Raw genomic sequence first — 12,501 nt, 5'->3', positions numbered from 1 at the left:
CATTATGATATTCCGAGCGTTAAAACATACACTGCCAAACGCGCCTTCACATCCTCACCCCCTCATCCTCACACACCCTCACTCACCCTCACCCTCACTCACCCTCAACCCCTCACCCTCACTCACCCTCACCCTCACTCACCCTCACCCACACTCACCCTCACTCACCCTCACTCACCCTCAACCCCTCACCCTCACTCACCCTCACTCACCCTCAACCCCTCACCCTCACTCACACTCACCCTCACTCACCCTCAACGCCTCACCCTCACTCACCCTCAACCCCTCACCCTCACTCACCCTCACTCACTCTCACCCTCACTTACCCTCAACCCTTCACCCTCAAACCCTCACTCACCCTCACTCTCACTCTCACTCACCCTCACTCACCCTCAACCCCTCAGCATCACACTCACTCACCCTCACCCTCACTCACCCTCAACCCCTCACCTATCCTCACCCTCAACCACTCACCCTCACCCTCACTCACCCTCAACACCTCACTCGCCCTCACCCTCACTCACCCTCAACACCTCAACCTCAACCCCTCACCCTCACTCACCCTCACCCACCCTCACTCACCCTCACTCTCACTCACCCTCAACCCCTCACCCTCACTCACCCTCACTCACCCTCAACCCCTCACCCTCACCCACCCTCAACCCCTCACCCTAACTCACACTCACCCTCACTCACCCTCACCCTCACTCACCCTCACTCACCCTCACTCTCACTCACCCTCACTCACCCTCACTCTCACTCACCCTCAACCCCTCACTCACCCTCACTCACCCTCACCCACCCTCACCCTCACTCACCCTCACTCTCACTCACCCTCACTCACCCTCACCCTCACTCACCCTCAACCCCTCACCCTCACACAGTGCAATAGGTCTCGGAGCATTTGAGTTAGAGCTTTTAGATTTGTTTATGGCTTTTTTTCTTTGTAATTCTTTAGCATTGCCTACAGGAAACAAAAATGCTAAAGATTTAAAAAAAAAACCCATAAACAATTCTAAAAGCACTAACTCTAATGCTGCGAGACCTATTGCATTTCCAATGCTTGTTTTTTTAAAGGAGCAATTTAGGATTATAACTTTTGACTACTTTTGGGTAGATCGGCCAGCTTTAATATCTAGTTGTAATGAGCTTTACTAATTACAAACAGTAAGGGTTTACCTTAACTGACACCCATCTTACACCGGTGCAATAGCTATACTAATACAACAACAAAGTTATTAATAAAACCATTTATTATTCCTGTAACACAGGCAAAACATCAGCCTGGGTCAGTTTCTTCTCAGCTATAAGGATGAACTTAACAAAATGGGTTGTTAAAGCGGTGGTATGCCCTCAGAGGCACAATGTAATGCTTGGCGGTACTTTATCACTCCTATTTCCTTACAAATGAGTTTTAACAGTGTTTGTCTCTCTTGTCGCAATCTAGAGCAAATACATACAATATGCAATAGCGTTTCATTGACACAACCACATAATCTGCAATTTTGTGTTTGCCAATGTTGTACCCATCCTGGAGTCCAATCCTTTGTTGGATAGCGACCAAATCTTAACATAAGATATCTATCCCTTAAAACCGGTTTTAAATTGGAGGTTAAATAGGGTTGAGGCTTGGTTTTATTATACCATTAAATAACCAACCAAGCATGCCTTTTTTTGCAATCACCTCCTTATCCAATAAAAACGATAAAAAAATAGCTGATTGATTTAACATCTGCTTTAAATCAATGTTGTTTCTATCCAAGTGTTCCAAAGACGGGAACTTAAAGGTGTTTCGGCTCTCCGTTAAATAGGATCTCCAAGCACAAGCATAGTCTTTATTTATTATTTCTTGCCAACACGAGTTGGCAAAAGATTCAGAATCTGATAGATAACATGAAAATAGACATTTTAGATACAAGGATTGTCTCACCAGAGTTTGGCTTATTAGGACACACTCTGGTCTGTCATTGAGATTGTTCTAGGGAGACGGGCAATAAATTCATACCTATAGTCACTTGGCAACAATCCAGGACAAGTTCTCTTATGATGAAAATTTGCAGTTGAGGCAATTTGAACAAGCGGATGAAGAAGTATGTTTTTAAAAAAAAAAACATTAATTTCCCAGGTGAGCAGATAATGACACCGTCTTGCAGAAGCTGGTGCTGGCACAGTAGATGATTGGTGATGGGACCCACTGTGACCCCCTTGTGTGACAAACTATATGCCTGAACTTTAATGTCTCCTTATATATGATTACTTGTTGAAAAAGGTTTTCATAATGTCATTGACAGAACTGTCGCAGATGTTAATCAGAACTGTTAGGTTGGATAGAGGCTAGAACCTTTAGTTGGGCCAAAAATGACTGACGGAGGAATGGTTTTTGTGGAGCAGGGAAATTGCTTCCAAGGATAAGAAATTAGAGGGCCTGGTGATGCACTTCACAATTAAGTGGTCAAAGGATTCATAGATTGAATTTCTGATTGCTTTGTAGCGCCAGAAGCTGGTGGAAATAAGATCCGGACCTCCACCCCGATGATCGCCTCCATTCCTGAGAGAGGTAAGTCAGAGTGAAGTTTGGTGTGAATTTCTTGTGTAACAAGGGTTGTGTGTTGCAGATTATAGGTGATTGTCATGAGTGAAACATGAACTTCATGTCTCCTTTGGTGACTGACAAGCACTGAGATGGACCTGTTAGTATGGGGAGCAGCAACCCAAACCCCAAAATGTAGGCACTCTGAAACTCAGACCACCCCAAATGTTACCTTTAGCGGTTCCGCTTCAATCCTCAATCTATCAATAAAGAACCTCATCCTCATTATCAGACCTAACATTAGTTTAGCTGAGTATAAATAATTCTGGCAACATTCAGTAACTGAGTTCTAGATCTGAATTAGTTAAAGGGTTGTATTACCTAATCTCAAAATCAAGGGGTACAGAGTAATGCAAAATATGCTGTGAAGTCTCAAATGCATAATACATAGTCAGATCCAATTATTCTAAGTCCCAAATGAACAGCTACATTATAAGTGGAAAGGACAGAGTCCTTGGTGGAAAAGGAAAGTCATCTCATTATAATTGACATAATCACAAAGGAAACCAACAGCATCTCCGGCAGAAAAGGAAAGGTCTCCCAATAAATAGACATAGCCCCTACTAGACAGGAATGTCTTCTGGCTCACCTAAAAAAACTCAGTTTTATACACAATTTCAGAGCAATCAACCCCTTTGCTGTCTGATCTTGCCCCCCTAGCTAGCACCACTTATGGTAGATATAGGTTTCTCTATATCTGAAGTCACTGCACTTAAAACCTATAAGTCACCCCTAAAGCAGTCCTTTTAATCCTGCAGGTAGGGTGCTCGATTCTAAGTGTGAGGGTGCGGCTGCATGAGCTGGACACTGCTACAAATTTTGTAGTCCATTTTCCCGGGTTGTAAGTGCATCAGCCATTATGATATATAGATTGGCCAAGCGTCATTACGCGATTACCATCTCTAAACTGGCTGTAATGAACCCTGTCATATTTGGTATCAAACATGTTGGAATCATACCTCCCACACCGTGAACGGTGTGGGATTTATGAATTTAGGCACTATAAAGCTCCTCCGTGAGGCCTAAGTGATCCCGGTATCAGTCTTCCAGAACCAGACAGCAACCAGAGACATGTTTCTGCCCTTGTGCTGCTGAGCAAAGCTTGAGCAGGGGAAGGCAAAAGAATATATGTCCTGTTGCATGGAGGTGTGACCACCTCCCAGATGGGGTTTAGTGTGTTGGGGCAGGGTGGGGATACATACCAGCACCACAGAGACTGCTTGAAGAGCACACTTGATGCCCTCCTTGCATACTCCAGTTCAAACCAGTTCTGAGAGCCGTTTACTCCCACTCTGGTGTGAAACTTGACAATGGACATGGGAGTACCCTCCCCACAGTCCAGCCCCTCCTCTGGGAGGGACACCTAAATCGTCCTAACCCTTTCCTTAGGGTACTTAAGGGTTTACCTGTGGGTGAGTCCCTAGACTTGTTGTGGGACAAGATCCAGATCTGACACTACTTCTGCTATGACCATCTGGGCACTCTGGACATCCTCAAACTTTACTCTTGGCACCAAGACTGAAACTGGGAAGACTAATGCTGGTCCTGGTCTCTGCTGCAAAGTCTGTGCCTGTGCTTCAAACAGGTTCCTCCCAAGGCCCGTGGACATCCAAGACACCTGAAGGAATCTCCCTTGAAGTGAAGGAGTCACTTCCCTGCAGGCACTGCAACAAAGCTGACCAGTCTGCTGATCCTGGGACTCAGAAAGGGATTGGTGTCACTACAACGCATGCTTTTACCACGCATGCCTTTACAACGAGGTTTTTACCACGCAGTCCATTACAACGCATAATGCTTTTAGGCGCTGGATAGTGAATTATTTAATTTACTATTCCAACTCCAGTCCCCGTGGATAGCAGGGAAGGTGTTGGATAGTATATTAAATACATTCCCTATCCTAGAGCGCCCCCCAGCGCATTGCGTTGTAATGGTTTGCGTGGTAAAAGTTGCGATGTAATGGTAGTGCGTTGTAAAAAATTCGTTGTAACCGTGCTACACCCTCAGAAAGGCTCAGCAACACAGGTGGTGGTTCTTCAACTCCGTGAAGGCCTGCACTGTCTTCTCACTGAGTTTGAGGCCAGTATCCCTCGTTGGAACCGCAGGAAAAGAACCAATGTGCACCACGTTAACTTGTCATATTAAATGCTTATTGGCTCTCTTCCTCAGAGATCTTTGGGCTCCAAGTAGCCTCAAACTCAATCATCTCCTGTGACCAAGATATACCTCCTCACCATATCTCTTGCACAGTGGACCTGTGTCTTTATCAAACTTCTCGAGGTCTTCTTGCGACTCCAGTGCCTCCGTCCTGTGGGTCCTCTTGATGGTCTTCTCTGACTCCAGTGGGATCCCCGGATTGCTCCGAGCCTACTCTGACTCCCCTGCTTGTTGTGAGTCTCTTGGACCTTGCTGATCCCGCACTGCACCTTATTTTGCTTGCCATGTTGTTTGCAGTTGCCATGGCTTGTTGGTGTTCCAGACTGACACCAACCCCTCAACTCTCGACATGACGGGGGTCAGCTTGTGAACAGCTCCTGGTCTTCCACAGCATTGCCTGGTCCACACAGCTGCAGCTCCAAGGTCACTGTCAACTCTCCTGCAACACCTGATATCGGTGCGCATTTGTCATCCATGCCTCCTGGTCACTTCTGAGTGGCATGAACTCTGTCCCCTCTGCTTGCAGGTATTTCTCATCATGGATCCACCTTTGGGTTCCACTGGGCACTTTACCCTTCTTTTCCAGCGGCATCTTCCTGAAGTCCTCCACCGAGTTTGACGGCGGTTTCGACTCCACTTCGCACCTATGCACCCGTCTTCCCCAATGTAGCTGTCCTGGTTCTTAGGGTATCCATGGGTTGGGTGGCTCCTCAACATTTGGTCTTCCATTGGGATTCTTCATGGCCCGCTGTGAAAGGTCCTTCTTTAAAATTGCAACCGTGACTCACCCATTTACTTGAATGGAGCATGCAGGCATGTTCCCACACTGCACCAACATCTGTGGGGTTCCTGGTTACTTACCTTGTGTCCCCAGCACTTCTACATCTTCGGGGTATAGTCATGACTTGAGTCATGGTTGGCATCCCACTATTTTAGTACATGGATTGGTCTCCCCCTGGCCACCACTGTGTATTCGTGCAACACACCTGTTTTATTTGCAAAAAATTGTGTGCATTGTGTAATTCTCTGAGTTAGAGATGTTTGTATGTGTTAGTGAGTATCTTATAAGAAATATCAATTTTTATAAATCCATTGTGTGGTTCTTTTTAATTTAATCCATACAAGTAAGATTGCTTTCTGGTAAAACAAGCTGCTTTACACTCCTTCTGGACTAAGCCTGGAGGCTATTCTCCAAAACTACATTTAAAGAACTTTCTAAGGTTGTCTAAGACCACTAAAATCACCGTAAGGGTAGTAAGGATTAGTGCTTCAGTAAGTGAGCACCATATACTAAGCCAGCCTCCTATATTAGTCTGCAGCGATTGAGATTCAAGACTGCATTGTTTTTCCAGCTAATCTTGGTGTGGATTAATTGAAAAACAATCACTAAATATTAAGCACATATAATACAGCTTAGAATTAGTAAATGCTACTGAACTTAGAGTTGAGTAGTTAAAAGTCTGGCACAACCCTTTCTCCAACCTCAGGGGGTTTAGCTTCCAAGAGGGTAAGTAGGTGCAACACCTCACTACACCCAGAGCCATGTCTTTAGTTGGGAGACCAGTGTACCCAAGTCTACTAAGTACAGTGGTCTAAAGTTCCAGAAGCAAAGGACCCTGTGTAGCCTTAGGAAGATAAAAACACGTTGCAATCCTACCATGAAGCTGCTCTTTGAATTGCTTCACCAGGATGACAAATATCCAGGAGAGGCAGATTAACAGGCTCATGGGTGGAGATACTCTTGAAGAGGGATCACCATTGGCTCCCCTAGTGACCTCAATTCAGAGTATGAGCACGTGGAATCAAATGAGCCCAACCTGCTACCCTTTGACCCCTCATGGAATAGGTGAATAGTGCGGAAAGCAAATAGGACATTCCCTTTGCTCCCCCTGGGAGGGTTCAGAACTGACCAAGGCGGTCTCGGTCCTTCTCTATAGAATCCAATGCTTCAGGCACTTCCATAGGGACCTCGATATCTAGTAGGAGGACAACTCTTTGGAAAGGGAATACCAAACGCTCAAACTTGAGAAAGCTAGGCTCAGACAAGAGCCGTTGTCCCTTAAAAAAGAGTCCCTGGAAGAACAGAAGACTAGGAAGAAATTGGGACTTCATTCCAATGGTGGCAGCAACAGTGTCCCTAGATTCAGAGAAAGTTCTTTTGACAATAGGAACCTGAGCTGGATAGTTCCTCCTTACCAGGAGGGGGATGATATCCATAAATGGATCACTGCTTTGGAGATGGACTGCAAGGTTCAGAGGCTCCCTCAAGAGCAGTGGGCAGCAATCATGTGGCTCTCCTTTGCTAACAAAGGTAGAGATATGCTCCTTGCTGTTAAAGAAGAAGATGCTGACAATTACTCAGTACTGAAGAGTGCTCTCATAGATGGGGTTGGATTAACCACTGAACCGTATAGGACTACGTTCAGAGAAAGCCAGAAGCACACACCCAGGACTGGGTAGACTTTGTAGACAGTGCTAATAAGGCTCAGGAAGGCTGGCTTCATGGAAGCAAGGTAAAGGACTATGAAGGATTGTACAATTTGATAATGAGGGAGCATATCCTTAATAACTGTCAGAACCAACTACTGCAACAGTACCTGGTGAACTCTGACCTCTTTCCAAGAACCGGGAAACAAGGCAGACAAATGGGTATGCACCAAAGTCAAGCAGAAAAGCCATGGTAATTGAGGTGACCAGAAGGAACAAGATTCTTCTAAACCCAGGAATAAAGGTAGAGACAAGTGTAAAGACAAAACCAAATCTTCAGAAGGGCCCCAAAAACCTGCATCTGGAGTCCCAAAAACAAAAAAAAAACATTGTGTTATTTATGTAAAGTAAAGAACCATTGGACAAGGGATGTTGATTGTCCAAAGGCCAAGAAAACTTCAACTACCACTGCTCCTAAGGTACCTGCTCCCTCTCCCCTATAGCCATGTTTCAATGGGGGACCAGGACTACTGGTCCCAGTGCACCCTGCGGCTCTTCTGCCTGCCTCCAACGATGCTCACCTGGGTCAGGAGGCCCTTTAAATACCGAACAGCTCTCCCGCAGCGAGGGACGAGCTACACTCTCACCGGCCACCCACAGAGGACTAAGTACTGTGGATTAAGGTACTGTTTGCTTATCCCTACCGTCCAAATTGCAGAACTGTCGTTGTTGTATCATTTGACGGGGGTTTGTTAACTTAAAGTGCCATGCATTAGTGGCCCTAAGCCAAGTAATGGACATGGACTATGTACCAGTGGAAGAGCCCTGAGCCCACTAATAAACAGGAACTATGCACCAGCGGAAGAGCGCTAAGCCCAGTAATGGACAATCGACTATGCACCAGCGTAACAGCGCTTCGCCCAGTAATTGGACAATGGACTGTGCACCAGTGGAAGAGAGCTAAGCCCAGTAATGAACAATGGACTATTCACCAGTGGAAGAGCCCTGAGCCCACTAATAAACAACTAACTATGCCCCAACGGAAGAGCACTAAGCCCAATAATGGACAATCGACTATGCACCAGCGAAAGGGCGCTTTGCCCAGTAATTGGACAATGGACTGTGCACCAGTGGAAGAGAGCTAAGCCCAGTAATGGACAATCGACTATGCACCAGCGTAACAGCACTTCACCCAGTAATGGACAATGGACTATGTACCAGTGAGAGAGCGATGAGCCCAGTAATGAACAATGGACTGGGCACCAGTAGTAGAGCGCTAAGCCCAGTAATAGACAAAGAACTATTCACCAGTGGAAGAGCCCTGAGCCCACTAATAAACAATTAACTATGCACCAACGGAAGAGCACTAAGCCCAATAATGGACAATCGACTATGCACCAGCGAAAGGGCGCTTTGCCCAGTAATTGGACAATGGACTGTGCACCAGTGGAAGAGAGCTAAGCCCAGTAATGGACAATCGACTATGCACCAGCGTAACAGCACTTCGCCCAGTAATGGACAATGGACTATGTACCAGTGAGAGAGCGATGAGCCCAGTAATGAACAATGGACTGGGCACCAGTGGAAGAGCGCTAAGCCCAGTAATAGACAATGGACTATTCACCAGTGGAAGAGCGCTGAGCCCAGTAATAGACAATGGACTATGCACCAGTGGAAGAGTTCTAAACCCAGTAATGAACAATGGACTATGCACGAGTGGAAGAGCGATGAGCACAGAAATGGACAATGGACTGTGCACCAGTGGAAGAGCGCTAAGCCCAGTAATGAACAATGGACTATGCACGAGGGGAAGAGCGATGAGCACAGTAATGGGCAATGGACTGTGCACCAGCGGAAGAGCGCTGAGTACAGTAATGGACAGTGAACTTTGCACATTGGAAGAGTGCTAAGCCCAGTAATGGACAATGGATTACGCACCAGTGGCAGAGCGATAAGCCCACTAATAGACAATATACTATGCACCAGTGGAAGAAAGGTTAGCCCAGTAATGGACAATAGACCATGCCCCAGCAGAAGAGTTCTAAGTCCAGTAATGGACAATGGACTATGCACTAGTGGAATAATGCAATGGACTATGCACCAGTGGAAGAGCGCTAAGCCCAGTAATGGACAATGGACTATGCACTAGTGGAAGAATGCTCAGCACAGTAATGGACAATGGACTATGCACCAGTGGAAGAGCGCTAAGCCCAGTCATGAACAATGTACTATGCACCAGTGGGATAGGCTAAGCCCAGTAACTGACAATGGACTATGCACCAGCAGAAGAGAGCTAAGCCCAGTAATGGACAATGAACTATGCACCAGCGGAAGAGTGCTGAGCCCAGTATTGGACAATGGACGATGCACCAGTGGAAGAGCGCTAAGCCCATTAACGGACAATGGACTATGCACCAGCGGAAGAGTGCTGAGCCCAGTAATGGACAATGGACTATGCACCAGTGGAAGAGCTCTAAGCCCAGTAATGGACAATGGACTATGCACCAGTGGGAGAGCCCAGTAATGAACAATGGACTATGCACTAGCGGAAGAGCGCTAAGCCCAGTAATGAACAATGAACTATGCACCAGTGAAAGAGCACTAAGCCTAGTAATGGACAATGTACTATGCACCAGTGGAAGAGCGCTAAGCCCACTAATGGACAATGTACTATGCACCAGTGGAAGAGCGCTAAGCCCACTAATGAACAATGGACTATGCACCAGCGGAAGAGCCCAGTAATGGAACTTCAGTGGAGGGACCTTGGGCATTTGTAACATTAGAAACACTAGAAAGTTTATTCACAATTCATGCATATTTAGGAAATGTACAATGACATAATTTAGTGTTCAGGTGCAAAGCTGCATAGGGAAAGATACACATATACAACAGGTTGGGCGGGGGCAATTAATAGGAGTGAGCAGAAAACTACATCCATATTAAATAAAATGGACATTTCATCAAAATGTGGCAACAAAAGTACATTAATAAACACACTGCTATACATTATTTTAAAACAAATTCAATTGTGTTCATGTGAGGTTTTTATTACCAGATTGGATCCATTATTAAATTCATTATTCAGAAACATTTTCAATAATAATGCAAATCCTAAAACCGTTTCAACAATCACATTTTGACAAATCATATACTGCTGTTGAGGAGTGACGATAACCAGTTCAGGACCTTTAATCAAAAATACTGGTGTGTTTAAAGACTCTCTTAGGCCTTTTTCTCTCTACTCCTTTTGTTCTTTTTTTCTACGTTCTTCCTGCACCTGCCAAGAGCCGGACGAGCCTGACACTCACAGGTTGTCTCTCTTCTTCAGGGGCTCCTCCTGCTTCAGATGCCTCCTGTTCTAGCTGGTGGGTCACCCTGGCGGTGGCTTCAGGGATGCTCCTCGGTGCTGTTGTCGCTGTCCTTGGTGTGGTTCTCTTCTATGAGAGACGCGCAAGGAAAGCAAATGGTAAGAGTCTATTCAAAGTCCCATTTCAAAGTATAAAGCAGTGAAAAATCAGGTGCAATATAATGTGGTCTTTTATTTCAGGTGCAACCCCAGGCTGTATCCCCAGAGCCATCTATGAATCTGCAGTAAACTATGAGAACGTGAAGAAAGGAAACCAAGCACAGCCTGCAGTGAGTGCATTATAATAAGTCTATTAATACATATGTACAGTCGGTAACCAAGATCCTACTCATAAACTCCCCAAAAAGTAACACATATTCTTACCAATCAATCAATCAATCATTACATTTGTAGAGCGCACAACTCACCCATGAGGGTCTCAAGGCGCTTGGGGGGGAGGAGTGCTGCTACTGCTCGAACAGCCAGGTCTTGAGGAGTCTCCTGAAGGCCAGCGAGTCCTGGGTGTGTCGAAGGCAGATAGGGAAGGTCTTCCAGGTTTTGGCGGCGAGGTGGGAGAACGACCTGCCGCTGGCAGTTGCTCGACAGATGCGGGGGATGGTTGTGAGGGCGAGGTCAGCGGAGTGAAGCAGGCGGGTCGGGGTGTAGAAGGTGAACCGTTCATTGAGGTACACTGGTCCGGTGTTGTGAAGGGCTTTGTGAGCGTGGGTGAGGAGCTTGAAGGTGATCCTCTTGTTGACGGGAAGCCAGTGTAGGTCTTTTAGGGGGGATGTGATGTGGTTGTGGCGGGGGATGTCAAGGATGAGGCGTGCAGAGGTGTTCTGTATGCGTTGCAGTCATTTCTGGAGTTTGGCTGATGTTCCTGCGTAGAGAGCATTGCCGTAGTCGAGTTTGCTGGTGATAAGGGCCTGCGTGACTGTCCTTCTGGCACCGGTGGGGATCGATCTGTAGACCTTGCGGAGCATGCAGAGGGTGTTGAAGCAGGAGGAGGAGACGGCGTTCACTTGCTGGGTCATTGACAATGCGGAGTCTAGGATGACTCCCAGGTTGTGTGCATGGTTGGTGGGCATCGGTGCAGCTCCCAGTGCGGCCCGCCACTATGAGTTGTCCCAGGCAGAGGGGGTGGATCCAATGATGAGGACCTCCGTTTTGTCCGAGTTCAATTTCAGGTGGCTGATTGTCATCCATTCGGCGATGCCCTTCATTCCTTCGTGGAGGTTGGATTTGGAGGTGGTAGGATCCTTGGTGAGGGAGAGGATCAGCTGGGGGTTCGCGGGTTTAGGAGACAATGTCGAGTTGTGTGATTTGGCGATGTTGGCAGACGGAGCCATGTAGATGTTGAAGAGTGTCGGGCTGAGGGACGATCCTTGGGGTATGCCGCAGATGATCTTGTTGCGTTTACAGTGGAAAGGGGGGAGGCGGGCACTCTGGGTTCTGCCGGAGAGGAAGCAGATGGTCCAGTCCAGAGCTTTGTCATGGGTTCCTGCGTTGTGGAGGCGTGTGTGTAGGGTGTGGTGGCAGACGGTGTCGAAGGCGGCCGAAAGGTCCAGGAGCATGAGGGCCGCAGTTTCTCTGTTGTCCATCATGGCCCTGATGTCTTCGGTTGCGGCGATGAGGGCTATTTCGGTGCTGTGGTTGCTGCGCAATCCAGATTGGGACGGGTCCCGGATGTTGTTATTTTCGAGGAAGGAGGTCAGTTGCCTGTTGATGATCTTCTCAATGCCTTTCACCGGGAACGGGTGGAGGGAGATAGGACGGAAGTTCTTGCGGTCCCTGGAGTCAGCTTTGGATTTCTTGATTACGGTGTTGATCTCGGCGTGCTCCCAGCTCTCCGGGAAGGTGGCTGTCTCGAAGGAGCTGTTGATGATCTTGCAGAGATGGGGTGCAATTGTGGAGCTTGCTTTGTTGAAGATGTGGTGCGGATAGTGGTCGGATGCTGAATGGTGTTCATGATTTTGATGGTGTC

The 12,501-nt window shown here is 47.0% G+C and overlaps 1 pseudogene; it reads left to right on the top strand.

The window, feature by feature from the left end:
* The window catches only part of LOC144767907 (uncharacterized), an 80,662-nt pseudogene that overhangs the window by 54,848 nt on the left and 13,313 nt on the right, over positions 1 to 12,501 (top strand).

The sequence above is a fragment of the Lissotriton helveticus genome, chromosome 7 (assembly GCF_964261635.1).
Source record: "Lissotriton helveticus chromosome 7, aLisHel1.1, whole genome shotgun sequence".
Taxonomy (NCBI): Eukaryota; Metazoa; Chordata; class Amphibia; order Caudata; family Salamandridae; genus Lissotriton; species Lissotriton helveticus.
This window is presented reverse-complemented; position numbering and strand designations above follow the sequence as displayed.